Here is a 19808-nt window from a genome sequence, read left to right on the forward strand (position 1 = left end):
CAAAGAGTTTTAAAATGTAGAACCTGTTTAACTTTAACTTAAAATTTAAAAAATTATTCCCAAAAAGAGTTATGCAATGTTTGCTTATGTTTAATAAGTTTCTTTGCCTTGTCGGAAAATTATAATAAATGAAAATCGACGGTGATGTTTTGAAGTCTAGTTTTAACATGAAGTAATACACCTTTAAATTCTTGTTTTTAACCAATAAATGTTATTTTATCACTAAAATATATTTCTTCATAACCAAATTTGATCCTATATTAATAAAAATATTTAATAAAATCAAAACCTTGGTTATGTCAAATAAATAATACACCCAGATACCTTTTTCTATCCAGTGCTGCATTTAAATGGGGAGCCCAAGTTGACCTTTATTTAAAATATAATGTTTATTAAGCTTTTAACGAAATATTTTGCCTACAATAGGGTAAGATTTTGGGGGTAGAAGATTGGGGAATAGAAACTATGGGGATGGAGATAGGGTAAGCAAAATAAACGCTACTTGTGCGAACGGCACTCAGGTTTTGGTAGGAGAGCTGGGGTCGTGGATAAGTAAAAGACAAGGGGGTTGGATTGGGGCAATTACAAAAAAAATAAAATAAAGGGGTACTTATACAAATCTCTTAGGACAAATAAAACAGAAAAACAGGAAACACCTCTGGTAATTTATAAAGAGCGCCATTTCAAGGTACCTAATTATAACTATTACAACAACTAGTTGTAACTTGAGATATAATTATTAAACATAAAAAACATATCTTTTCCAAATGGAAACTCAAAAAAAAAGGGTTAGTGAAAAAAAGAATAAACAAAATGTTAAGAAACAAAATTTAACATTTATTTTTGTGTCACCACAAACAGTTACAAAATAGACAGTGAACAAATAATATAACAATAGTCGCAAAACACAAAAATACAAAAAAGACTTACATGTTTCATCTGTTTACAAATTCCAGGAGTTGGAGATACTATTATAAACTTACAAAATTTACCGCACAGAGATTAACCTTTTTTTTTTAATAAAACAAACTAAAATCAAAAATAATAAAACGAGCTGTCGTGAGTTAACATTAAATAAAAAAAAACTGAACAAATAAATTGACAGCTAAAGTCAAACCCTAAAATTTTACAATTTATTAATTATTACAAATCCTTTTTGTTATGAAAGCAAATTCTTATTAAAATTTATATATTATATATTATATATTATAATATAAAAACAGGAAAAGGTACAACTGGATACAATGGCAACATTTCAAAACTCACTTAAAACTGTAACTGAACCATTAAACTGCTACTATATTTTACATATTTTTCATAAAAAAAGACGAACAACGAGGAACATTTCAAATTTGACGTAAAATTTGGACATAACGCTGAAGACCACCGCTCTTCACCGCGGCTCCAACGAAAGTGGCGAAATTATCTTAAAAAATTGTTCGCATATGTTGGAATCAACAAAACACTTTGGGTTTAAGACACATAAACAAGACACAACGGAAATTAAGACGTAAATTCTTAATTTGAAAACGCAATATCGGGCGGTTTGAACAAAGAAATATCGAAGAAATTTGCGCCTGTGACATAAACAAACAATAAAATGATTTATTATCGACGGCGGCAACCTTAAAAGAACGAAAGATTATTTGGGTTTTAAATTGAAGGATACGAACTAAGAAACATTGAAAAAATTCTTCGTTATTATAATGCATATATAAGGGGATTTTAATTAACACATACACGAGGGGATTCCAATAAATTTCAAATGCTACAAGCTAAATAATTTCTATATCAATCTAATTTTTCTTATTATCCAGATTTAAGCCATACCGCTCCCATTTCTTTTAAGTAAAAAATACTTCCATCCTAGGTACCTTTTTTTTTCATATTTTATGGGTGTGAAATCAGGTCTTATGTCTGGTATATGGGATTCTGTCGAGCCCACCACATGTGACATGCTCAATCGCAATCTTACCGGGGCGAGAACCTACCCACTAAAACCCTCCGTCCTCTCAACCACTTTTGTGTTCCGCGAGTGCAGTCCGGAGTATATCTTCGGTACTACATCTGCCCCAGGTCCCGTTAAATATCGCTTCACGGCTGGACTTAAACGCCACAAACAGTGGCAGTCTTCTTGGACTGGAGCGTCTGTCTAACGAATGCATGGGTTCTTGCCCACTTGTCTTCATCCTTGCAATCATATCACTCACGGAATAGAAACGAACATAATTCCTTTTCTTCGATTCTAATCTATACATACTCTATCTTGTACATTTCAACAGTGTATGTGACAAAGCGTCGATCAAACAGTAGTAAGGGCAGTTGTCTGTAGCTGCTTTCTTGAACCTGAAGAGGTATACTTAAGCGGAAACACTGGTGGCTCATGAGAACCTGCAACAGGAAATAATTTAAAACGCCAGTGTCCACATTCGAGCCACGTCTTTACGTTCGGTATAAGTGACTTGGGCTTTTGGGTATGGAATCATACATACCCATTAACTCGGCCCACGGAGCACAGAGTCATCTTCTCTGTCGCTCACGTGGGTAACTCCAACCTGGCGCGTCCAAGCCGCGGGGGTGGGCATCTATCACTTCAGTAGGCCGGAGTGAATAGATGGCTAAGTTCAGGTTGGGACCCAGTTCTGTGGGGTATAACACGGACCCCTGCCTAGGGATACAGGTGAAGACCACAACGGTAGGCACGGCGGAGAAGAAGATCTTCGGTACGGCGTGGATGGCGGATGGCGAAGTGGCATCCCTTGATTTTAGGGATTGTATACAATCAATACTCTATTCTAAGACCACAACGGCGATGAAGGTGGATGAGAACAAAATCGAAACGGCGAAGTCGGCGGAAGTGGCAGGAATAAAACACAAGAAGGGAAGATCGATCTCTAAAGTCCCGAAAGACAGTCGATCTAGAGGAAGGAAACCTTGAGGAAAAATTACCTGGTCCTCCAGGTTGGGGGTTTAGGCGTCAGGCCAGTTCCCTGTCACTTGTAAAAACTGGAAATTACTAAAAAGCCTAATGCTTGCCTCGGAATTTCGGACGGATTATATGGAAAAAGACACAAGCTACGGAAACGGATATTGAATATTGGTACATGGAATGTCCAGGGAATAAGAGTAAAAATGGAAGAAGTTATTCATGAACTGAAAAACGCCAACATGGATATAGTAGTCTTGACGGAGACTAAGAAAAAAGGAACTGGCACAGAAACTGTAAATAACTATACACACATATTCAGTGGCATCCCAAAACACCAAAGAGCAAAGAGAGGAGTCTCTGTAATGATACACAAAAAATTCAAACACAAAATAACTGATTTCGAGACAATCGACGAAAACATCATACGTGTTAATATCAACATAAATCAAACGCCAGTGACAATTCTTGGAGTCTACGCCATCTCAGATGACGAATCAATTGCTGCTAAGGACGAGTTTTTCGAAAAATTGAACGACATAATCACCAACATAGGAAAGTCACGAGAACTGATAATACTGGGAGATCTGAATAGCCGGGTGGGTCAAAGAATAAACAGTGAGGTGATCGGTCCCTATGGTGAAATAAACCTGAATGACAATGGAGAAAGGCTGATCCAAGTGTGTCAGAGTCATACTCTGAGAATAATGAACGGCTTCTATAAACACAAGGATATTCACAAATACACATGGGTACAACATACAAGGAATCTAAAATCGATCATTGACTATGTAATAGTCAAACAAAGCACTACCTTAAAAGTGAATGATGTAAGAGTACTTAGAGGACCGACGTGTGGTTCCGACCACTATATAGTTAGAACAAAAATGGTATTTCCTTTTAAATCTAACAAGGACAATAACGTTAATGAGGAACCTCAACAAACAGAAGTGATAACGAACAAACGATATAACTTAAACAGCCTTATCAACGAAAGCACAAGAAACCTATACCAGCACAGATTAGACGAAAAGTTGCTACATAATATAGAAGACCAGTCAGTAGAACAAATTTACGAAAACATATCGAGTAGCATCAAAGAAGCAGCAGAGGAGGCCATTGGACTAAAAACTAATTCCGCTAGTAAAAAACTTTGGTGGAATCAAGAAATTGAAGAACTAGTACTTCAGAAGAAAAAAGCATACCACAAATGGCTAAATACAAAACAGGAGTTGGATAGAGAAGAATACAAAGATATTAAAAAAAGAACACGACAACTAGTAAACACAGCTAAACGAGAAATGTGGGACAAAAAATGCAAAGAGATAGACACATATATGGGAGGTAGAAAATGCTCAGAGACGTGGAAATTCCTGACAAAAGTTAAATCAAATGAAAAAAGAGAAACAAACATACAATTAATAACAACAGAGAACTGGATCCGACATTACGAAAATCTATTAACAGAAAACAGAGAGGAATATAGAGAAATGTCTCCAACTGAAATACACATACAGGGAGAAACGATAAACATCGATGAGAGGACTGTCATAAAAACGATACAACTACTAAAAAATGGTCGAGCTGCAGGTCCGGAGGGAATTCCAGCAGAACTAATCAAATGCGGTACTAACAAACTGTTTGAACGATTAACCTGGTGTATAAACCAATATCTAAACGGTGCACCAGTCCCGCATGAGTGGAAAGTATCCTTCATATCATCTATACATAAGAAGGGAAGTAAACTGGACTGCTCAAACTATCGAGGTATATCAGTAACCAGTACCTTAAGTCGCCTATATGGAAGGATACTTCGAGACATTATCGAACAAGAATATAAGGAACAAGAAGAAGAGGAACAATCTGGCTTTAGAGCGGGAAGGAGCTGCACCGATAATGTGTTTGTTTTGAAACAAATAATAGAAAAAAGATCAAGTACCAATCAAGAAACCCACCTTATGTTTATAGACCTTCAGAAGGCCTATGATACTGTACCCGCTAAAAAGCTATGGAAAGTTTTGCAGGAAACAAACATTAACCACACAGTAATTAACGCCCTTAAACAGCTGTATGAAGGATCAACGTCGGGAATAAAAATTGGAAATAGACTTTCAAAAAAATTTCCTGTAAACAAGGGACTCCGGCAGGGGTGTTGAATATCCCCCACATTGTTTAAAATCTACGCGGCGAAAGCACTGTATCAGTGGAAAAGAAAGTGCAGAGGAATGGGCATTGACCTGGGAGAAACTTGCCTATATACCCTACAGTTTGCAGACGATCAAGTCCTTATAGCCAACGATAAAGAAGACCTGACATATATGGCCAGAAAACTACAGGAAGAATACAAGAAGTGGGGTTTAGAACTCTACACAAAAAACAAAATATCTCCCAATAGGCGCAGAACTATCCAACATTCAGATGGACACAACCGAAATTGCATTCTGCACTGAATATACCTACCTAGGAATTGATTTCGACACCACAGGCACAGACAATAGGGAAATTAGAAAACGAATAACCCAGGCCCGTAGAACAATTGGATGCCTTAACGGAGTTCTTTGGAGCTCAGAAATTGGTAAAAGACGAAAATACAATATATATGAATCTCTCATAAAAACCAGCTTAACCTATAGTACAGAGACATGGAGACTAACAGAAAGCAATAAAAGAAAACTCGAAGCAACAGAAATGGATGTATTTAGACGATCACTTCGAATATCTAGAGCAGACAGAATTAGAAACGATGAAATAAGAAATCGGATGGGGGTAGATGGATCACTGGCAACAGACATAGAAAGGAAACAACTTATATGGTATGGCCATGTTCAAAGAATGCCAGAAACAAGACTACCAAAAATCGCCATGAAATGGATACCACCAAATCGTAAGAAACGAGGAAGACCAAAAAGAACATGGAAGGAGGGAATAACAAAGGCAATGAGCTCCCGAGACTTGACCGAAGAACAATGGAATGATAGAAATTCGTGGAAATTAGGCATCGGACAACGACGCAAGACGTTTTGAAACCGATATATATATATATATATATATATATATATATATATATATATATATATATATATATATATATATATATATATATATATATATATATATAAGTGACTTGGTCTACTGTGTTACCTCCACAATTGCCTCCCATTCGGCTTGGCAATCCTAGGTACCTACGGTATCAGAAGTATCAAAAGGTTTTAAAAGAATTGAGTTCTAGAGGGATCTTACTGTACTATCGAGTCTTAGTACGAGTCTTATATCCGGAATGCTGGAGTATCTCCCAAAAACAGCTTTCTGCGTGGTCTAATAAAGATGTTCACTCAGATTTAGTTGTTTTATGTTTTGTAGGAAAGTTTTTCGGGATAATATCAATAATAAAGATAATAATAGATACTTTCTATAGTAGAGACAGATGTCTGTATTTGGCGACCTTTACTTTTCGTTGTATTTACCATACAGAGTATTGGTATTAGGTATCTCCACCTCAATTAATGTTGTTTATCTAGTGAATTTATTAACTAATATAAAATCTGGTCTATTATGTAATATTAGTTGACCTGTGAGCACAGGGCGGTCCCGGTATAACTTATTATCCTTAAGCATATTCTCAGGAACATATTGATAATATGGGAGATGTTTGGCTTCAAGAAGATCCAGTTTATTAGCTATCTTGATAAAGTATTCTTCCTACTAAGGTATGCTGCTCCTTATACTCAGCTGCTACAAATGCCTGGCAGTATATCCAATATCAGAAAGATATTGGATGGATGGAAAGGTGATTTACGCGCATTTCTGGTTGTCTCAGTTTAAGCAAGGACGTGTCGTCACTGAGCAAATTGCACGATGTAGAAACATTGGGCACACTTTTAAAAATAAGTTCTTAAATTAACAATCTGCGTTTTGAACTGCTCTATGTTAATATTTGTGTTAAGTATTATTTCTTTGTATCGTAGATGATTTGTGATAATCATGAATTTTGTCTTCCTTAAGTTAATTCTGATGCCATATTTGTGATCACAGTTTTCGTTCAGTCGTTTTAATATATTTGCCAAGGTCTGTAAAATTAAAGTTAATATAACCGTGTCATCCGTATAACTAAGGTTGTTAATAATTTCTTCATTTATAATCATGCCTTCTTAAATAGCAAAGGTGACAATATACACTCCTATATTATTGCTTTAAGAATATCTCTCTATCGCGATTGTTATTTTGACGTTATGACTCCATTATAAATTTGTAATTATTCTGACATGATATGTATATATATATATATATATATATATATATATATATATATATATATATATATATATATATATATATATATATGTATATATATATACATATATATATATATATATATATATATATATATATATATATATATATATATATATTCTATCTAATTTCCTTAACCATCGTACATCGTTCAAAGTTACTTGTCAATAACAGATTAATTGCCGATAGCCTTGACGAACTAATTGCCGAACTGCTTTTTAGTCGAACATTGTAAATTACTTGTTTGATACAAAAACATTGTTTCTAGCACGACTGCCATTTAACAATACATTAAACGGGAAATAGGTATGAAACCATGCGTAACATGACAGGAATCTAGTAATCGATCATGTTTAAAATCCGTATTTTCGTTTATAGTAATGGATGTAGCGTGATTTACAACATAACCTAGCAGTCACGTTGATTTACGGACAGATTCGAAGAGTTCGGTCGCTACTTTGTCTGATTATGTTAAACAGATATTTATGTAGGTCATGACCTATATGAAAAGTGCAAACTTTGTATATATATACACTACCGAGCATAAAGTTAGGGTCACCCCGTAATTTGAATTTATTTTAGAAATTATTATTCTGTTTTAACTATTATCGGTTGTAACATAGTTTACTAACGGATTGCTTAAAGAAAACAACGTTTTTGTCGTTTAAAGTTTATTAAAAATAATGGAAATGAAGAATTTTCCTTTGATATACTAAATATTGAAAAGGGGCAATTTTAATTTGATGTGCTTTTTGTTGAAAAAAAGAAATTTTAAGAACTTCAGTAGCGAGTATTCCCTCCTCTGGCGGCGAGCTTGCAAACGACGAGGCATGCTTTGGAACAGATTTTGGATCACATTCTGCGGAAGATTATTCCATTCTTGCACCAATATGACGCGAAGCTCTCTCGAATTTCTGGGGGCCGGCACATGACTACGTAAACGTCTCTTCATCTCATCCCAAACATGTTCTATGGGATTGATATCTGGACTGCGAGCAGGCCAAACAAATCGTGTGATTTGAACCTCGTCAAGATACTCAGTAACTATCCTAGCAGTGTGGGGCCGTGAATTATCATGCATAAATGTTGCGTCGTCTCCAAGAATAACCATAAACGGTAAAACATGATCTTCCAGAATCTGTGTCACGTACCTATGCGCTGTCAATGTCCCATTCTCGATAAAGACTAACTCCGTGCAAGCATCAAACGATATGCCTTCCCATGTCATAACTGACCCTCCACCAAATGGAAGACGCTCGGCAACACATGCTTGAGTATATCTCTTGCCTGGACGTCGCCACACTCTTACACGTTTGTCTGAGCCCGTAAGACAGAATCTCGATTCATCGGAAAACAATACACGACTCCAATCCTGCATTGTCCAAGCCAAGTATTCTCCTGCAAAATTCAATCTGGCAATTCGGTGTTCACGGGAAAGCGGCGGTCCAGTTACTCTAGTTCGAGAAGATAAACCAGCAGCATGAAGTCGTCTCCCAACTGTCCATTCACTTATGTTTACATTTCTCACTTCTTGCAGATGATTTCGAAGAGAAACTGCCGTGACCGTTCGGATTCTCAAAGCACTAGAAACGACAAAGCGGTCATCTCTAGCTGTTGTAATCCTGCCTCGACCTGAACCAGGTCTTCGAGTAAGCAGACCGGTCTCTTCGTACCGTTGCCATACTCGTTGCACACTCGAGAGACTTACATCAACGTTTCTCGCAGTTTGCCGTGCTGGCTGACCGTAGCCATCTTCTAATGCCGCCACAACAGAATGTATGCTCATTGCAATACACTGACAGTGATAACAATACACAAACAATTTACAATTGACGTTAAAACCATTTAAACAAAAATTGTGCTGATAACGGTTTTTAGGAATTAGGCTAATTTTTATCTCAAACGCTTGTCGAAACAACAACGACAACAATTTTTTTTCAAGAAATCCATTAGTAAACTATATTACAACCGAAAATAGTTAAAACAGAATAATAATTTCTACAATAAATTCAAATTACGGGGATTTTCACAATAATTTTACTATCCAAAGTTGATCAATCTCATCATTTTATTTCCATCTTTAACCGAAAAATAATGTGGAAGCGCTACAAATGGATTTTTCACAAAGGGTTTTTTAATTGGACCATATAAGAGACGATGAAATTAAAAGTAAATCAAAGTTAAAAATCATATCGATGGAAGTATAGAATCATTATTGACAATGAACAATAAGCGATGCATTAGAGAGATATTATTTTTCCCTAATTAAATGGTTTTAATGATCTACAAAACAGGTTATTTTCTGTCGATATTAAGTGCAAATCGTTGGTGTTGCTATTCCCTCTCGTCCGTTCGGCTTACCTCATGTCTCGTCCTTCAGGCCATCGATTTAAAACATCTTTCCATGTTATTGCTTATAGGTCATCATTCAGATTTCTGCATTGGTTTGTAGTTGCCTCGAATTCTTTTCTGTTACTAGGAAGTTCATCTTAGGAATATGAATTTTTGACAAAAACACTGTTAGAATTTTTTTTTCTGAAATGTATAAAACAAAACAGTGTTGTGTTGTATAGCTAATTAAAAACTCCTCTTAACAAAGTCTGACTCGACAGCTAATATACGAAAATGGTTGCGTTTCGATTTAATTTGAGCTTCTTACCACTCCCTGACACGTGTTTCTGGGTCTTCCCGTCATCAGAGAGAGCTTGTAAGAAAACTCAAACTAAACCAAAACGCACCGACTACTCTGGCAATTATAGAAAAAATAATTACCAGAGTATGCTACTAGAGACATCTAGTGATGAAAGATGAAGTTAAATGTGTCGATAGCAATTAAAGTAAATTGTATACTCACGCTTAATCAAGCCATTAAGAGCGATGCTGGGAATATTTATATTCCACTTGCATCAACAATTTACCCATATAAATTACCATCTTTCTTGTACTCATTGCGTCGAGTAAGGACGATAAATATACGAAAACTTAACGAAAACTATACGACTATACGAAAATACTTAATGGCTTGATTAAGCGTGAGTATACAATTTACTTTAATTGCTATCGACACATTTAACTTCATCTTTCATCACTAGATGTCTCTAGTAGCATACTCTGGTAATTATTTTTTCTATAATTGCCAGAGTAGTCGGTGCGTTTTGGTTTAGTTTGAGTTTTCTTACAAGCTCTCTCTGATGACGGGAAGACCCAGAAACACGTGTCAGGGAGTGGTAAGAAGCTCAAATTAAATCGAAACGCAACCATTTTCGTATATTTATCGGCCTTACTCGACGCAATGAGTACAAGAAAGATGGTAATTTATATGGGTAAATTGTTGATGCATAGTGGAATATAAATATTCCCAGCATCGCTCTTAATGGCTTGATTAAGCGTGAGTATACAATTTACTTTAATTGCTATCGACACATTTAACTTCGACAGCTAATCCTTTTTCATTTTTTTTTCGTGATCTTTTCCTGTAAAATCGCTGCATTTTTTTTACATTTAATAGACAACCCTGCAATACAACATCAAACTTTTTAACACTATAAAAATCACATTCCTTTTATTTGTTAACGACTTTTCCCTTCTAAAATTACCGTTTAGGGAATTACCGATTACACGTTTTGATTTTATAAAATTCAGTTTTTTTGTAAATTCAATCCAATTTACTGCCGTATAGAAAGTAGGAACGTAAAGTCGAAGTAATTTCCTGAAGCTACATGAAAGCATCAATCAACGTCGCCTCTAGTCTACATTGACATCAACAGTATTTTTATGTTATATGTTTCGCTCAAAGCAAAAAATACATGAAAGGAATGTCTTACCTTTCACTAAGACCACTCTCTATATTAGATTAGTTTTAAGTTAACTTTTTTATGCACATTGCCATTCAGGCCATTTAGAAGTTGTTCTAGATGTGTGTATGAGTGGGAGTGTGCTTTCGTTTATTTCTCTACGATGTTCAACCGCCAAACGTTGCGTTGTTTGCAGGGATTATACGCTGCTGCTTTGAGTTGTGGTAGTTAACTGATAAGCTAGTTGACTAAGGAGTGGTAGGTAGTTACTTAGTTGACTTAAAAACAGAAAAAGATTATGACAATATAATCAACAAATAAAAATGCAATAATTGAAGGAAAATAGGCATGTCGTAAGTTGTAAAATTGGACAGAAGAAAACAACGATATATAGAGGGACGCTGCTACCAAGTAAAAAAAGATAAGGCAAACATATTAGCAATCATCGGAAAAGTTTATTAGTCAAATTAAAAACGATTTACCTGGAAAACTTTCGTTCACAAAATGAATAGAATAGAAACGAATAACAGTGGCTGTAAAACCATGAGATTCTGGTATGACATTATAATATATATATATTCTTACTTTATTATATTAACCTTTTTATTTATTTAATTTCTTTAATTAATTATTTAATTAATTATCTAAGTGTCGCAAAATTATACATAAAAAAAATAATCTCAGGGTGCCTTTTTATAAAAAAAAATAAATCAGCTTAGGTTATACTTATCTTTTCTCGTGGCTTCCAGTATCTCTTCGTTGTTCATTATCGGGATAAAATAGGAAAAGAAAATAAATAGAAATAACATAAATAAACAAATACAAATATCTTTTATTATCAAAAGAAATAATATTAAGATTTATCAAATAAATTCCATGGGCTTAACTGTCCCAATGAAAATTGTACCACATAAAATAATTTTAATCTACCAAATATTTATCGGTTTGTAACATTGATAAAACAACATAAACAAGAAATTTGGATATTCGTAAAATAATTATATTTCCTATGAAAATTTTGAAAAATTGGAATCTTTGTTAATATGTTTTTGTACTCAAAAAATACAAAATTCTGAATATTCTAAAAAGAAACTTTTTAAATTATTATTAAGCAATATTAATAATTATCCTTTGACAAAAAAAAACTTTTATAAAATTTATGGTATTTTAAAATAGCGGATTTTTGATCTTCTGATGGTATAGAGTCTTTTATTTCAAACATACAAAAATTCTGTTACAAAAAATAATTGACTGACCTTTAATTCACACACGACGATATCTCCTTTTGACCAAAACAGCTTCTTCTTGTTGATTATGTTAGGCTACCAATCAAAGCCTTCTCCGTTCTAAGTATCAAACTCTCAGCATACCAGCAACTCTTTCTCCAAAACACGAACAGGCATCTTTTACCAATACTCGTTGAACAAACTCCAAAATTCTCTCCTCTCTTTCATATACTAACAATCTCCTGAGACTCAAGTAATTTTTTTACTTGGTGTAGCAAATATTTTTAATAGTTATAGTTCTTGTGACTTACTTGGAATTTATGAAATCCAGGAGGTACTCGACTTCTCAACTTTGACCACACAAAAACTTCACTTCTTCTCTCGGATGACCATCACATAGTAATTCTTTTTTAATCCAAACTTTCAAACATTCACTCTCTTTCATCCCCATTCCAAACTCGCTCACCAATCAGAAAATTACTATATCCCGCCTCTCATTTTACATCAGAAAAACCCAAGCATCGCTTCTAAACAAATTTCTTTGAAAATGATAACGATTTTATCTTATACTTTCTAAATACAAAAACTACCTGGTGGCTTTTGCCTTTGGGCAAATACCGAGAAACAATGGTCTATTCACATTTAAATATTTAATAATGTTTTTCAGTCCTTTAGGGTAGCCCTTTCATTTGATTTCTTCCAAGATTTGTCCAGCATCCATTTTCTGTCTCTTAGGTCCAATAATTAGCCAGTAAAGCGAGTAGTTTTGTTTAATTTTTCTAAATAAATATTCATCGTTAATACAATAAGATTTGCGCTCATGTCAATTTAAAAGGTTTATAAATAAATATAAGTTTTTTGTATCAACTAATTGTCATATTTTAGTTTTTTTTTTTTTAATTAAAATAATTCAGAAAAGTTGAGTTGTTTCATTTGACATATCACAGTTAGTACATCTTCTCTGTCATTTGGTACATAACCATAGTTTTAATTCTGTTTTGTTAGAAATTTTAACTCAATGAAATATTTGTTGATAAATTTAGATATTTTTGTAATAACTGTTTATGTACAATAAAAATAAAAATGTAATTTTTTCTATAAACTAGGAGTTTAAAATTATTTCTTCTAAAAAGATATTCACCCTTGAAATTTTTTAGGAAAGAAAAACCTTTCTTTCTAAGCAGCAAGAGGATTTTGTTAAACAGTGTCCCAATTTTAAATTGTTTGAGAATCTTCTTGTTTAGTATTGCCCAGGACATCTCTGTAAATAGTTTTTTTTTCTTTCTTTTTGTAGTTAGTCCTCCCAGTCCTCCCCAAATAAAGGAATCCTTATCCACGACTCAACTTTCCATCCAAAATACGAGTAGCCGTTCAGAAACGTTTCAATGTATTTGCTTACCCTGTCTCCAAGCCCAGTGATTGTTCAGTTCCCCCTTTCAGCTCCGTATAAGCAAGTTATAATTGTTACAATATAACAGCTGGAAAATTTAACATGACAATTTCTCTTAACAAAAAACAAGTGCATTGTTATAACAGCAAACCTACTAAGATGTAAATTGGAGCTGGGGGGTCAGATAATAGAACAAGTAATTGAGTATAAATGTCTAGGCGGCACATTATCTAGCTACGGAAAGCTGGAAACAGAAAGGAAGATCAAGCGAGCAAACATAGCCGCCAGATACCTTAATGAATATATCTTTAAAAAGCACACATATTTTCTCTTTATTTTTAAATTATGAACAATTTTATGCAAAATAGTGACAGAGGACTGTTGTAGCCATCCATAAGAATGATATTTATGGATGGAAATAATTTTTTTTGTTTAAAAAACTAAAATCTTAATTTTTCTTTGTCGGTTTTAAAATCTGTATTTTTTTTAAATAAATTAACAGCATTAAAACAAATTTTACTTATAGCGACTTTTCTTAAGGCTAAAATATGAAGTAATAAAAATATCAGAGAAAAAATGAAAGCAGAATTTACATAACAATCATCAGAGCAATAATAACATGGACTGCAGAAGCACGACCCGACACAGAGAGAACAAAAATAAGACAGAAAAGATTTATTTTCGCGTTCAGAGCGACTGTGAATAGCCGTTCTGAAGAGCCCTTTTAGGGCGAAATACGTATAAGCGGATACACAGACGCACTGTACGTGAAATCAAATCTTAACTGTCTTTTTCCTTTTATTCCGATATACTCTGTACGAGTACTAGAAACCCAATTCGCTAAGGATTTTTGCTTAGTTGAGGAGATATGTTGTGAAATGCAATTTTTAGATTCCCCATGTATCTATTAGTCATAGTCATAGTCATAGTCATCTTTATTGATCCTTTAAGACATTCAAAATAAATGTATAGGATACGTCACTACAGAATTTGGTATAAAAAACATTAATGTGTATAATACAATATTCACAGTGTAAAAAAATTGACAAAACATAAAATATATAAAATAACATTTTTACAAGTAAAATATGAAGCTATTGCAGTTTGTCCTCAAGATATTCATTTATAGAATAATATGCTTTTCTTAAGAGTAAATCTTTAACATTTTTTTTAAATTTAGAGATCAGTGGTATTTCTTTCACAGTTTTTGGCAAATGATTGTATAAGGTCAGTCCCATATATCTGAAGCAATTTTGAAATTTGGATGTTCTGTGTTTAGGAACTCGTAAAGATTCAGCACTTCTTGTATTGTAGTAGTGATTGTCTGAATTTACTGGAAATGAATTGATTTCCTCTTTGACATAAAGTAAACATTTATAGATATATATGCAGTAGAAAGTTAAAATTTGATGTTTAATAAAAACTGGTTTACAAGACTGTTGATAATCCAAATTAAAAATTTTACGGATAATTTTTTTTTGGTTAATGAACACTTTGTTACTATCTACTGAGTTCCCCCACAAAATTACATTGTAGCACATGTGGCTGTAAGCAAGGCTATAATAAACGTTCATTAATGCCCAGATGGGTAGTGTGTTTTCAATTCTAGATATAGCATAAAAAGCTTTATTCAATTTCATGTTCACTGAATTCACTTGCTCTGACCATTTGAGATTACAATCAATGAATACACCCAAAAACTTTGTAGAGTGAGTGGAAGATAACATATTGTTTCTATCGTGGATGGTTAAGATATAGTCATATTTAGATGAGTTGTATGAATGAAAATAAATAATTTGCGTCTTGTCAATGTTTAATATTAGTCTGTTGGTATTACACCAGCGTATAAAGCAGTCAACAACAGTCTTCATTGTCATTTTTAATTCCTCTAGTGTACGTGCAGAGACTATTAACGAGGTATCATCAGCAAACATTGATATTATAAGTGCCCTTATGTGATCTGGTAGGTCATTAATAAAAATTAGGAATAATAATGGTCCCAGCACGGATCCCTGTGGTACTCCTTTATTTGTCGTGTATGGTTCTGAGCTTGATTCTTTCATCTTAACAACACTCTTCCTGTCACTTAAGAAATTTATTATCCATTCTAGAAATATCCTTCTAAAACCAACGTTATATAATTTATTGCGAATAAATGTTATGTCTAAGCAGTCAAAAGCACGTGATAGATCAAAAAATAGTCCTGCCACGTGGTTTCTACTATCTAATTCATCATAAATACGCTCAAACAAGCTGCATGCAGCCGTGAGTGTTGACTTTTTTGATCTAAAGCCGTGTTGGGTTGGAGTTAATAAATTGTATTCTTCTATAAAATTTAACATTCTGTTGTATACAACCTTCTCTATTACTTTTGAAATTATGCTAAGGACAGATACTGGTCTATAATTTGAAATATCATGAGGGTCATTCTTTTTGAAGATTGGAATAACTTTTGCCATTTTAAATATGGATGGAAATTGGCTGGTTGTTATTGAGAGATTAACTAAATGGGTTAAAGGAATCGATATATGATCATTTATCAGTTTTATTATTTTTACAGATATGTTATCAATACCAGTACTAGGCTTATTTTTTAGTTGATCGATTGTATTTTTTATTTCAATTGGAGTTACGGGTAAAAAGAAAAATGTTTTGTTACACATTTTTGAGGTAGTACAAGAAGAAGGTAACGATGTGCCAAAATGAGTTTGAAGATTGTATTCTGTAATTGTAGCAAAATATGAGGCAAACGAATTAGCAATATCACAAGACTTGGTAATAATTTTATTATCATAATGTAGAATAATATCAGACCTGTTCTTTTGCCTACCAGTTTCACAGTTAATTAATTCCAAATTGTTTTTGGTATATTGTAAGATTGATTAATTAAGTCACTATGAAAGTTTTTTTTAGTATTTATTAATAGAGAATTATATTCTTTTTTTGCCTGTTTATAGGTATCTTGAGACTCGAGACTCCCTATATTTTTTGCTATCCAGTGTAGATTTTTTAGTTTTTCACTGGCGTGTCTTACCTCATTTGTTACCCATGTAGCCTTATTTGTTTTGTGTGCTTTATACCGACATATTAACATCTTTATCAACGTCTGTTTTGCCTTGCAATTCTTAGAAGGTACAGATTAAAGCAAAAATCTGAATTTGGTTTCGAAAATTAGTTTACGGATTTTAATATCAGATGTCGCTATTTGCTTCCATACGAAGCCATGTTAGAGCTGCTTCCTAAGACAGAAAAGATTTATTTTCACGTTCAGAGCGACTGTGAATAACCTTTCTGAAGAGCCCTTTTAGGGCGAAATACGTTTAAACGGATACACAGATGCACTGTACGTGAAATCAAATCTTAACTGTCTTTTTCCTTCTTTTTTCTGAAATAAAAATTTTTGCGGCCTGTTTTTGACTGACAACGTATTATCAATGTATTCTCCTAATTTTAAATGTATGTAAAAATGTGAGTCTGATTAACTATGTTATGAACGTAGTAATCCTGCAGTGGAATCTTGTACTATTATGTAATAAATAAATTCCTTAACTATACTTTGCACTGTGCACGCTTATGATTTACTAAATGAATAACATTTCTATCACTTTAACGTGCTGTAAAACATTAAAAAATACATTAAAGCAACTTTTTCTTTAAATATGAGTATAATAAAGACACATTTGCACGAGATGTCATTAAAATTTGGTCATCATACCTGAAAGATCTATTTTCTTTATTCACAATCGAATAAACTTGTTTGATTGTTTGCTTGTATACTTTTCTAAAATTACTTTATAAATTATGGTATCGCGTTATTGTCCAACTTCACAAAAGACTTGAAACATTAAAAAGCAAATAGCATACAATAAAAGATGCCATAAATAATATTCTACCAATAGCATTATTCTTTTATGTATTACAAAATAATAAAACTATAATAAAACTTTGTATAGCGTGTTTCAAACAAATTTTAAATTTTGTTGCATACAGTCAATAAAAAAGGTCAAATGTCATCATATTTTGATATGCCATTTTATAGCAGTCATTATATGTTGCCATTTCATTAAAACTGGTAAAAATAGCGAATTTTTATTGTACTACTCTAATTGACTGCTGTAGTTTGTGTTTAATAGTTCTTTATGCGCAGTTTTCCAAGTTTTCAACAGCATTATGAGCTGCAGTTGAGTCGATATTTTTAATGGTAAATTATCATTCTTAAAAAGCATCATACAAATATCATGCAAACATACAATGCTCCATAAAATTATCGTAACACTCCTTGGGGAGTTATAACTGGTTAAAAAAAAATACTTTCTATTTTTAAAAATCCGCAGAACAGAGAATTTTAATTTCATTGCTCCCCATTCGGTATCCTCTTCCTTTATTGACGCTTTTTATGACTTCATCCTTAATTATTTTAAATACCATAGGGCTTACTAAATATATCTGTCTTATTTCATTGCCTGTATATCATATTCATGTTTTTAACAGATTCTTGAAATTAATTACTATTTAAATGGGAATAAGCCACAATTAAAGGTTAAAATACGTTTATTGACGTTTCAATTTCCACTTCGGAAATCGTTCTCAAAATACAAACATTAGTAAATTAAACAAATTTTGTTTTTTGTTACTTAGTGAAAAATTCTTCTAATAATTTAATTTTATCTGACTCATCTATATTGACAATTCAGACATACATTATACATTTTAAAGTAGACGACTTTAAAATGATATTGCCAATATTGTTGAGTTGCGTTCCTGGGACGACTTTACTTATAAGATAGTTCATTCGATTACATGAAATCAACTTTAACTTGAGAATATCCGTCAGAAAAGATCATAACATGTAATTCGTCTTTAAAAAGACAAATACATGCCATGATGACAGTAAAATTCTCCTGTTAGTGATTCCATAGTAAATTATGAGGGAAAAAACAAGAAAAAAACTCATAATACTATCCCGACATGGTAAGTATTTGATCGTGCATTTAGTTTACCTTCAATAAACACCAAATTCCGATTTTATATGTTTGTTATTTAAAAAACATAAATGATGTATTCTCTATATGTTACTGACTTGCCAATACTGGTAATTTCCGTTTAATAACTTCCTCTTTCAATATGGGTAACCAGATCCTACTACATTCTGCCGAGGAATTCGCGACACAATTGGTGTCATTTAGCATAATTAGAGCCGCTTCTTTGATTTTTTTCTTTTTACCATCCGTTTCTTTTAGGACTATATTTGAATCATTCTATTGAACCCTATGTTCATTATCCCATGCGTGTTTACATATTTGAGATCTATCAAATTCTCTATTTGTAATATAGGATTAATGTTCACTGATTCTAACATTTAATGGCCTTGATGTTTCACCTACATAAAACTGATCGCATTGACAAGGTATTTTATAAATGCAATTCCTTGTCCTTTCTTGTTCATTGTTAGGTTTGGTTTTGGACAAAATAGATCTCAACGTGTTTGTTGTTTTGAATGTTGTTGAAATGTTGAATTTATTTCCTATCCTTTTAAGCTTTTCCGATAATCCTTTTATGTATGGTATTGTTATTTTCCTCGTATTATTCCTTGTGTATGCTGTAGGATCTCGTTCTAAGTTGTTTTGTTCTATTCGATCGATTGTTGAAAATTCCTTATTTATAAGCTATAAAGGATAATCATTTTTTAATAAAACAGATGTTAACAAATGTTTTTCCTCCAAGAACGAATTTTCGTTAGAACAAGTAATTTTGGCTCTATCCTATAAGGATTTAATAATTCCCTTTTTAATATTAATATTGTGATTTAATTTGAAATTTAAATATCTGTTGGTGTGTGTTGGTTTTCTATACACCTGAGTTTCGTATCCAGTATAGTTCTTAGAGATTAAAAAAAAGGAAAAATACTAGTATTGGTAAGTCAGTAACATATAGAGAATACATCATTTATGTTTTTTAAATAACAAACATATAAAATCGGAATTTGGTGTTTATTGAAGGTAAACTAAATGCACGATCAAATACTTACCATGTCGGGATAGTATTATGAGGTTTTTTCCTGGTTTTTCCCTCATAATTAACTATGGAATCACTAACAGGAGAATTTTACTGTCATTATGGCATGTATTTGTCTTTTTAAAGACGAATTACAAGTTATGATCTTTTCTGACGGATATTCTCAA

At 33.0% G+C, this 19808-nt stretch overlaps 1 protein-coding gene across 4 annotated transcripts in view; it reads left to right on the forward strand.

Moving 5' to 3' along the window:
* The window catches only part of rdgC (retinal degeneration C), a 445875-nt gene that overhangs the window by 266936 nt on the left and 159131 nt on the right, over nucleotides 1-19808 (forward strand). The window lies entirely within an intron of this gene.

The sequence above is a fragment of the Diabrotica undecimpunctata genome, chromosome 1, assembly GCF_040954645.1.
Source record: "Diabrotica undecimpunctata isolate CICGRU chromosome 1, icDiaUnde3, whole genome shotgun sequence".
NCBI classification, from domain to species: domain Eukaryota; kingdom Metazoa; phylum Arthropoda; class Insecta; order Coleoptera; family Chrysomelidae; genus Diabrotica; species Diabrotica undecimpunctata.